The sequence below is a fragment of the Triticum aestivum genome, chromosome 6B (assembly GCF_018294505.1).
Source record: "Triticum aestivum cultivar Chinese Spring chromosome 6B, IWGSC CS RefSeq v2.1, whole genome shotgun sequence".
Classification (NCBI taxonomy): domain Eukaryota; kingdom Viridiplantae; phylum Streptophyta; class Magnoliopsida; order Poales; family Poaceae; genus Triticum; species Triticum aestivum.
Window position 1 is genome coordinate 177402828 of NC_057810.1, and position 11739 is coordinate 177414566.

Here is an 11739-nt window from a genome sequence, read left to right on the forward strand (position 1 = left end):
CCGCATCTTGGCCACAATACCGCAGGGAGGAAGAAGGGGTCAGAGGCCCTCCCGAGCCGGCGCTCTCTCGGAGAGAACGGCACGGCCACCGATCGGGACGCGCGGGCAGCCGTTGGTCTCCTCCCTCGCCGCCGACGACAGCGTGAACGATGCACCTACACCCCCTGCCCCGGTCGAGGTTGTCCGGCCGGATTTGTGACCAGCCGTGAGCTGAGAGAGAGTGTGGCCACCTATGTCTTGCTTAGATCTGGAGAGCATGAGAGAGTGAACGAGAGGAACCCTAGTAAAGCAATTGCTAAGGCTCCTACTTTTATATATAGTGGAGTGATTTTGTTGTACTGTCTTCAAAAAAATGCGCTCCTACGTGTACCCGCGAGTGGGTGTGAGAGAACTAGTGCGTGCGTGCACCGCTTCTCTTCGTGAGAGTACAATATATACTATGCCCAAAGAACGTTCGCCGCAAGAGTAATAATATAAGTGTGTGACGTGTGAGCTAAAATAAAATGTGCGCGCCGTCTTTTGTTTTTTAGAAGTTCTGGGGGTAGGGTGTGAAGAGCACATATGTGCGTGACGTCTACCTGCAGATAGACGATGGGTGCCACGTGCGAGTCTGCGAGAGGACTCGGGAGAGTTGTGACTCGTGAGGGTGCGTGTGCGTGAGAGAGAGGGGGGCACGTATCAATGCAATGCATGTGTCCGTAAATCATTATCCGACAAACGTTCGCCACAAGCCTTTTCCTGACGAACGCCGTAAGAACCGTTAGATCGGCATCCGACAGTGTCAGTTTTGCCATGTCATTTAACAGAACAGCCACTCCTCCTACACACAAATCTTCCACGTGAGTGTTAGCAACTGCCGTATGCTCCCTCCGTTCCGAAATGCAGTGCATATAGCTTTATTGAAAATTAGAACCTCGCAAACTTTTACCGAGTTTTCGTGTACCAAATTGCACATGTAGAATACCCTGTATATATCATTTCATTCATCTTCGAGAGGTAACTATAAAGATGGGTGAGGAGTCTACAAAGAAAGACCATCGTATCACCCGCAGCAATTTCAACCATCCTTTAGTGTCGAGGAATATCATAGGAACTCTATATGATATGATTTTTATAGGATTTTTTTCCTTTAGAGCCAATTGGTTCATAGGAATAGATTCATATACTCTACATTTCAAAGGAAATAAACATGATATCATTTCTATAGCTTTAGAGCCACTTGGTTCATATGAATGGATTCCTATACTCCCTTAATTTCAAAGGAAAATAAACATTAGCGTATATTCAATAGAAAAGTTCCTATGATATGAACCAAATTACATCTCTTTACTAATCCCTCCTCATAGGAATTGAGATACATGTCATCTCTAGATTCAATAGAAAAGTTCCTATGATGTGAACCAAATGACATCTCTTTTCCAATCCCTACTCATAGGAATTGAGATCCTCCATGTCATCTCTTTCCCTACAACTTCCATGTATACATCTTCTATTCCTAAATAGATAGTACAACCCACTAGTAGCTTTTTTCCAAAACATGCAACTATGGCACAAGAACTATATAGTGTGCCAATAACTTTGAAAGATGGTCGCTGGATGAAGCTAACCCGACAGTGCAGAGATGGGCAAATCCGAGCACTACTGGCCGTTGGATATCATCAACATTCCACCAGATCTGCCACATGTACAATTTAGAAGACTCCATGGTTGAACTTAAGCATAATGCACAAACCTCAAAACACAAGCACTTCTCCTTTGTTCTAGAATCTTCTGTATCATAATTGATTATTTTTTCTAAATGAATTGCCATTATTTGTTTTTTACTTTATGATTTACAATGCACAATCCCATGAATCTTAACATTTTTATAAAACTAATTGATTTTGAATGAGATGAACTATAAGAACTAAACGAACATCTACATCATGCATATATGACTCAAAGCTTTACATGCTATAGTGTGTATTTATTCATAATTTGGTTTCGAAATCTCATGCGTTCAATACATGTGTACCTTACTAGTTTTGAGTAGAGTAGCAAATTTCACGCGGCCCCGGGTATATCAAAATGCAGGGCCCATGCACCATTGCCTTTCGGTAGAACCTACGTCCACAATTTTTTGTACGTGCTATATCTCCACTGGTCCCCGAACCCAAAATGCTGCCTCATTCCCGTAAAACCAAGCGGCCCACACATATTTAAGGTGTCGACTCGAACCCGTTTACTACGACGTGGCCCCGCACGCCGTAGTACTCCTACAAACCCTACCGCCGCACTCATCATCGGTTTTCTTCAAGAGGACGAGGGAGAAGCCGATTTGTAGTGGAGGCGCTTTCAAAAAAAGGATCTGTAGTGGAGACCCCTACCCTAGGGTGCCCTAGGTAGCTGCCGCACGCATCATTGTTTTCTCTTTTCTTTATGCTCTTGCGCGCTAGAGTGAAATGATGGTTGCTTCGTCCGTCCAGCTTAATGCGGGAAAGGTGGGGCTTTGTGATTTGACCCCTCATCGCTCATTTTCTACTACTGCGGCGCTACGACCGGGGTGCCTCCAATTCCAACCGCTGCTCCGAACTGTAATTTGGTGCATCGCACGTGGAACAAGACGGTGGATGAGCCACATGTCTGCCAAAGGGGTCCTGTTAAGTGTGTCGCCATTTCGTGTGCGGACTGACCCTGCTTGAGTTGCTACGCCAACACGACAGGAGCAGCCTACCACTTGGTTTTGCTCCTTGGTGAATCCCGACTATATTGATCTAAAAAGATACGTGCTGAACTACCCTCTCCGTCTCGGTTTTTATTTGTAGGCGTCTCGGTTTATAGGGCCTGCACGTAGTTCTAGGTCATCCATTTGACTAACTAAATATGAGTTACTATGTCACAAAAAGTATATCATTGGATTCTTATTGGTTGATATGTGAAGAAACAAGAAACGAGGTAGAAGTTAATGCACCGCGCCTTAGTATTTTGGGATTATTTGGTTTTCGTAAGATGACTTACTCACCTAGACGGAGGGAGTAGTTGTATTTAAAAGTCGAGGGCGGGGCTTTTCCTGCGCGGTAGGCGGGGCAGTTCCGCCTAGTCGGTTCGACAGAGACGCGAGAAGACGAGGGAGTAGGCTGCTGCAAACGTAGGGCTGTGTGATTTGACAGCGAGTTACTGCTGGACAGGTGGGGCCCCGTGATTTGACTTGCCATTATCATTTTAACTGCGGCGCTACGACCGGCGTGAGTCTCCCGATTCCTGACCACCTCCATACAGGTGCCTCTCCCAATGCTCCACCATGTAGTAGTAGAGGCTGGCTCTTGCATGAGAGCCCACTTCTCCACTTTTTCCTTGCCTCTCTTTCCTCCACATATGCAAAAATGCCATGTAAAGCGCACTATTGTACTTACTTGCTCCTACAGGTGCTTAAGCTTGCCACATAGGCATAAAGTCTGATGTGGCAAGTTAATCAAGAAGAGAGAGACTAGTTTGGTGACCCAAGGAAGAAACGGTGCTAAGCGCGTGTACCTAGGTGAAAAGACAATTTTGAGTCTATAGCTAATTAAATGAAGCAAACTTAGCAACACCATTTCATTGGAAGAGGTCACTCCTTGGCAAATGCAATAAATACTAGTACTCCCTGTGTCCCATTATATAAGAACGTTTTTGACACTACACTAGCTAGTGTCAAAAACGTTCTTATATTATGGGACGGAGGGAGTACGAAGAAAGAGATAGAGAGGAGTAAAAAAATACACTTATAGCCAACCTTGTTGTAGTATGAGTGACTAAGTGATGACTATGTATGACATGCCAACATCAGATAGCCTAACGCACCGTGTTAAATCTCCAAGGGCGCGACCGCGCGAGCGACGCGACGGTCGTGGTAGGCGCGACCATGATACGGGCTGCTGGCAGCCCTTGGATCTGAGATCAAACGGTCGCATGCTAAGTTGCTGAAAATTTTAAGAATAACCCTCCAGGATAGGATATTCACCCATAGGTCTAGAATCACGCCATGCAACCGTTCGATCTCAGATCCAAGGGCTCTCGGAAGCCCGTATCATGGGAGAATGGAAAGCCACTACCCTGCCGTTCGCACGCTGGCAGTTCGCTCCTACTCGTCCCCGCACGTCCTTTAATACTACGGCGGTTCGCTCCTAGTCGTCCCGTCCATTCACATTACGGCAGTTCCACTAATCCTAACCCTCCTCCCAAATCCATGGCGTCCCAAATCTCCTCGATCGGCGGTGAGTACAAGGTTAGAACCATCACCGGCGATGATTTCGACGTCATCTACACCCATAGTTCTGCGACGGTCAAAGGATGCCTTTCTCGCTTCAGACGCATGTTCGAAAACTCACATGATGAGTGGGTCGCTGGGCTAGATGTTGAGTACACCACAGTCGTGGGACGAGAGAAGGATCTAAAGGACGAAGAGAGGAAGAAGCCCGCCGTGATCCAGGTTTGCGTACATAACGTTTGCTTGGTCTACCACATATGCCATGCCGACGTTGAGTGCCAGGATTTTAAGAACTTCCTCGAGGACAAAATAGTCAAATTCGTTACTTTAGACTTTAAGAACGACAAAGAAGTCCTGCGTCGGATAGGCCTTGTTGTAGGAAAGCCCTTTGACCTCCAGAAGAATCGGCTGGTGCCCTCTCGTCAGCATTCAATGCTGACCCTGGCAGGAGCCATGGTTCATCCTTCGTACGGTAAACTGAAGAAACCTCATTACTCGTTTCATCGTCATGCATGGCAGCGGAATGTACTAGATATAGACCACATCCAGTACGCTGCAATGGATGGCTACCTTTGTTTCAATATCTACAAGGGTTGGATGAAGAGCAACAGCTAAGTTGGCGGTTCAAGCAAAGAAGTATCGGCCAAGAGGAAGAGGGACAAGGACGAAGTCGAGGACGTGGACGAGGACTCCGAGTAAGGTGGCAGTGTCGTTGCTCATGGTGGTTCTAAACTTCTAATGCAGTGTCTACCGGATTAGCTGCATAGTTTAATTTCAGGTGTGCTTAGTTTAATTTGAGGGGTGTGTTGTGCTGAGCCCCCAGCAGAACTATGTTATGTTTCTTCTCGTTACTTTAACTCTTCAGTATGTACATACTAGTACTAGTATTTCTTTAATAGAATTTAGCACCCCAATTAAGCACGTACTAGCTTTTTTAATAGTACTATATGCATAATTTGGCGACGAGCGCTCTCTATATGTACCACCTTTTTTTAAATTTCAATTTTTGCTCCATGGCGCAATCCATCGATAGTGGAGTACTACTGTACAAAAGTATACATTTTTTAAAAGGCTAGCGTACTGTTCATCACATATATATATATAGCCAGTTAAATTCTCAACCTAGAACGACGTGCATGCCATGTAGTAAACCGATACGGAGGAAGTATAGTAAAAATGAGGTGATTTTACCGAGCGATCGGCGGGGGAGCATGGCCTGTCATGCGGTCCCACGTGTCATGATGTACCAAGGCGATGCGCGTGTCCCTCTTGAGGCAGAAGCAATACTAGTACGTGGTTTGAGATGATGTCGAACCGAAGTGTGAAATAATGGTTGCTTCGTCCGTCTGGGAAGGTGCGGCATTGTGATTTGACGTCTCATTGCTCATTACTACTACTGGGCCGGTACGAGTGGGGTGCGTCCCCCCTGCTGTTCTGCACTGTTATTTGGTGCTTGACACGTCGACCCGGTTGCTATATGTCCCACATGTCGGCGACAGGAAGTACAGAATTCATGAAAGGGAGCGTCGACGGAGGAGTATACTACAGAATTCATGAAAGGGAGCGACTTAGTTTTGGAAAAATCTGTTTTTACGGAGTACGTACCCACTAGGGTTTATAGGGCTCATCTAAAAAACATTCGTTTTTCCGTTTGATAAGTCTCAATTCTACTATACTAGTAGTAGTACCATTACATGTTGGATTTCGAGGTGCGTTAGATCACCCGACGCAAGCAGTGTCAAGAGGAAACTAACCAATGCATGTACAAGTTCATGGAAATTTAGTGGTCATTCATGCATTCGTTCTAATTAATGCCTCGGTAAACATAACTTCTTGAGAAAAACGAGCGTACTGTGCAAACTACGAAATTAATTCGACCACTCACCGTCTACCTTGGTTGGAGAGATTTTGAAATTGAGCCATAAACTGGAAAGGAGGGAGTAGTAACTTTTGTCTCGATTACTATTTGTGGCCTTGTATAGATGCAAAATGTATTTTTTTATAGTGGCCTTGTATAAGTAAATAGAGGGAGTACTAACCAAAGTACGTAGTAGGGACGAGGAGTAAACGGAGGGAGTAGTAAAATTTTCTCCTCGTGCTGCGAGCCACCGCGCGCGTGGGCGAGGGAGCGGGCGTAAAGGCGTACAGTAGTACTAGTAAGCTTCACCTCATCCTGCGAGCCACCGCGCCGTGGGCGGGGGAGACGGCGTACTAAGCAAGCTTCTCCTCGTTCTGCGAGTTGACGGGACACATCAAAAGTACTCCAGTGTATAGAGCCTTGCCTCTAAGGTAGGCCCCACATGGTTTGCCTCTTTTTTTAATTTAACATAACGCGTCAAGTCGCAATTTGTTTGTTCACCCGTGGTAGACGATCCTCCCTCCACCAAGTGGACAACCAGTACACGTGCCAAATTACCACGTGGGCTGCCTTTTTCGTACAGAAATGAGCTCCACCGTGTACCCGCGCGGGTGTGGTTGGGAAAGAGACGGGAGTATGTGCGCCGTGCGTGCACCTCTTCTCTTCGTGCACGTCCCCACCTACGTGGGTGTGTGTGAGAGAGATACAAACCTAGACATAATGCGCCGTCCATCCCCATGCCTCCGCCCAGTCCGACCACCAGTCACCACCACGGCACCACGCCCCACTCCTCCTCACCTTATCTCTCATATTTCTCCCTCCATTTTTATATACAAGGGGCCACTATCAAAATTACAATTTGCAGATATACAAGGCCACTAACACTAATCGATGCAATATTAATGGTGTTTGCCTCGTGGTACTACTACCTCTGTCCGGGTTTATTGGTCCCCATTGTATTTCGTGCCAAATTTTGACCATAGATTAAACTAAGAAAATGTTCATGCATGTCACCAAACATTATATTTTCAAAACTATGTTCAAATACGAATCCAATGAGATAATTTTTCTTGACATGCATTAACATTTCGTTAGTTAAATCTTTAGTCAAAATTTGGCACCAACTATAAAAGGGACCTATAAACCAGGACGGGGGTAGTAGGAAAGGAGGACATTAATTATCCCTTGCATGCATGCGGGAGTTTGTAAAAAAATGCATCTTGATGTTCCATGCAATGCACGGGCATCTTGCTAGTCCATGAAAACAACACATGGCAAAATTCCATGGCGAATGAGGGATTTGAATCTGTTGGGAGGGGCTGTTGGTATCTTGCCCGGGGTAGCCAAAATATTGGCGACCCTTTTGTCCACCAGTGCCTTTGCCACCGATGAACGAGGAACGGCTCGGGTGCTCATGCCGTCATGCATCCTCCAGCGCGCACGTTGGAGACGAGCTCGCACGAGCTGTGTTTTTTTGTCCCACAACACCGCCCGCAGACCGACCGGCGACCCGCAAATTACGCCATCAACCGTAGTCGCACACATCATGATAGCAACTCAACCAACTGGACGAAATTCACGCAAACACGTAGACAAACTGATATTTCATATAAACAACGACGGAAATCATATAAAATACCGGATTTTCACACAAACATGACGGATTTCATTACATTCAAATGAACTACGCGGTGCTAGTTCTGGACAGCACATGTATAGAATACCTAGCCTAAATGGTCGCCCGCCAATCGATTTGTGTTCCTCATGTCCGGCAGCACGATCACCGGACTGCCGGGAGCCCTGGAGGTATATGCTTCAGCGCAAAGAACGGCTCTCTTCCCCACTGCCCAACTGATATCATTGGCTGGTGCCGGAGATGATGGTGGCCGACACCGGTTCGAGTTCATCACCAGCCACTACTTCACCATGGCCGGCACCGGCTCGAGTTCATCCTAACATTCCCCTCTTCCGTGGAGCCCATGCGGGGTCGATGAAGGTCCTCGCAACAAAAGGATCCGGCAAGACACCTGCTGTGTACGCCGGCGTCACCTCCGCGGTGGCCTTCATGGGACCCAAGTGGCGGCGGCCTCTCGTGTTCTACTTCTCCTCGATGATGGCGGCGGACGCGGAGGCGCTGGCCACCAACTCATCGCTCTCTGCGCACCCGGCTTCTGTCGCTGCTTGCATGGCGCGGCCGCCAGCATGGGAGTCTCGGCCACAGAAACGGGAGACGTGGTACGAGGCGGCGGCGTGGACGGCAGCAACGATGCTCGTGCGCTGCTCCTCGTCGAGCTGGCCTGGAGCGGCGAGTTGCTGAACCGCACGCCGGCTTGGGGCGGCAACTGGCTCCGTCGAGCAAAGGGAGGGAGGTGGATCAGCGAGCTGCATAGCTCGTATCCGGCGGGCTACCCAGCTGGCTTGGATGCGGAATAACTACTCTTCGTAAGCCATTATAAGAGTGGACAAAATGGTGGAGGAGATAGGGAAGCGGTGGAGGTGTGCAATTCTTGGCCGGCGTTTGGCCTCATTTAAATAGGAGATTAAATAGACGACAGACGGGAGGAGCTCGGCCGGTGTTGCGTTTAACGCCGGCCCGGTCATGAACAGGCGTGTGTCCAGAGTGGGTTTCTCGGCTTCCACACGGGCGGGTTTCATGGAGGCGTTTGAATGCGGCACGAAGGCGTGTTCAGCTGGGCGTGCCGCGAGTGGCGCCCTCGACTCTGACCTAGGACACCGCGCCATTCTTCCATTGACGTGTGGGCTCTTTGGGTGCATGGCCTGCATGTCAGTGACCCAACGCAGGCAGCGCACAGCAGAGGAACCTTTGGTGGGCCAGGGCGGTCAGAAGCGGGCATTTCATAAACCGATGATTGTTCATTGAGTGTGACATCATCTTTTTCATGTAGTTAAGCCTACTATGTTGATAGCCCGTTCGATACGTTGTGATTCATAAAGACCGATGCAAACATCAATGTTCTGCTTATCACAGATAAGATTGATTAATACCCGTAACAATCCATGTCCTTAACAAAGGGTGCATGCATGTATAGGTTGAGCGTGTGTCTTGCGTCGTGTGTTGTGTGCATGCAGGCGTGCGAGTGTTGTGTGCATGCAAGGGTGTGTTTCAGTGTTGCATGCATGGGTGCGTACGTGCGTGTGTTCGTGAGTGCATGTGTACATGTCAGTGTTGCACGCCAGCATGCGTGCATGTGTACATTATGTGTACGTGTCAGTGTTGCAGGCCTACATGCGTGTGTGCATGTGTACATGCGGGGTGAGGCTACACGTCAGTCGACTGACTTTTTCATCTCTGGTCATTAGATTTTCCAGTCGTTGGATACGAAATCAAGGGCCTCCAGTTTATCATCAAACTCCACCCCCCGAGCCGCCAGCCACCACCGGTCGAACCGCCCGCCCCCGCCGCCCGCGGCCGGCCCGCCCTCCCCGAAACCACTCCCCACCGCCGGTCTGCCGCCGCACCGGCCATCCCTCTAGCCCCCCCCCGCACCGAGCTTTTTCTCCGAGGATCCCCACCCCACCGCCCAATGAACGCCCCCCCAACCGTCGGTGACTGCCAACCAGAGGTCTCACAACTTCGAATACCCACCGACCACTAGTTTATTACCATTTCTATCCTTCATATATGCGCTGACGGGTGGGCCCTATGGTAATGTGCGCTGCTGAATGTGGACCGTTTGACTGGTCAATTGATTGTGTTATCAACAAATTATGGAGTTGTATGGTGAGCCAGTGACCGTATGATCACCCTAAAATGTACTCCTATTTTATTAACACAGCACAGACTCAAACTACCATTTCTTTCTTTCATATATGGGCTGACAGGTGGGCCCCACAGTTACGCGCCCCGATGGTGCAACACTAGTTGTGTCGTTTGACTGGTCAATTGATTGTGTCATCAACAAAATACGGAGTTGTACGGGTGAGCCAGTGACAGTATAATCATGACATGTATTTTTTTAACACGGTACAGATGCAAGGGCTCATATATATGCGCAAGCACTCACCGCTATAAGCGCACACAGGCGAACCATACCCCTATGAGCACCTTCGCGAGAGTGGGCCAGCATATATGATCTTGAGATTTTACGAAGTCACCATGGTGCCTCGTAGTCGAGTGGAACGTCTCCTCACACTGAACGTACATCGCCGGAAAATACTGAAATTAACACAAGATAAATGCGAGCACCAGGACTTTAACCTTGGTGGGCTCGAGAAACCACTGTCCTCTAACCATCCAACCACATGTTGGTTAGCACAACAAAATGTATGTGGTGACCGTGATGAGCTTATTCTGAAGTCCAGTGACCATATCATGCTTTCGCTTCAAATACAATGACCGTAAGTGTCGTCAACAAAATACGGAGCGCACATCAAATGCAAAGTCCGTCTGTGTCATCAACAAAATATGGAGACTTATCATGAGCTAGATACCGTTGTACTATTGTATATGCTTATTTTCTTAGTGGTCGATTGCTTGTGTGGTGTGGTGGTCACATCATTTCTAGTTGTGGTGGGTCAACATGAAGACTCATGGGTCGGTTCCATCTTGCGCCACATATAGGTTGGACCGAGACGTGTTATACGGAGACCCATGTGGAGGACTCGGCGTACAACACGAAGCTACCAGAGTCGCGGAGGACTCTATCCCCACTAGTGATAAGCCGACTATATATGATTTGTAACCCTAGGCCCTTAGTATGTTATACAAGCTTGGGGGCTAGTTCGTCGATAGTATACACACACGCACAATGCCTGGTATTCACGTGTACTTTGTACACACCCCTATCATTAATATACAGTACTAGGAGTAGGCTCTTTCTTCAACTGCAAGGGTCCGATCCGAACTAGGGTAAAACTTTGCCTCGTATTACCATCCAGCCTAATAGCCAGGGATATCCTACCGAATGATATGATGAAATCATATCTACCAACTACTATTAGAGAGGTGTGTCGGGGGGGCAATGTGTGCGAGAGAGGCCTAAAGATAATGTGCGTGCGGGAGACACGTAGGCACATATATGTGCGTATAGAGGGCTAGTAGAGATCGTGCATGTGTATATATGCATGTGAGAGAAATAGTGTTTTCCAACTGAGATTACTGAAAAGAGTGGTACATAGTAGTCAGAACGAGAGAGAGAGAGAAACAGAGAGAGCATGTGTGTGAGACACCCCGACACCCTGAGAGAGATTGTGAGCATGTGTGAAAGAGAAATGCCGATGCATATAAAGTGTGTGCACTTATGCGTTAGATAGAGAGATATATAACGCGTTTGCGAGAACGGGGCGAGGCATAGCGCATCTACGTGTAAAAGGTGGTTCTATGCATTAAATTAAAATATAAATGGCATTATTATTTTTGGATGAGATCATGAATTTTGCAAAATTGCGTATGGACGAAAATCGGTCTATCAGACACCCATACTCTATTGAATTCTAGCATGTGCATGTGTTTATTTCATATTATCGATCCATAGAGTGAGAGCGGTTTGAAATACAGGCAATGGATGCTTTTGCAATTCATATATAAACATTAATTAGTGCACTCCATGTTGTTAATGTGAAGCACTTTATACATTTGTCACTTGCATGGATACATTCCAAATTGCTAGCTACGAAACAAAATACATGTCGAATT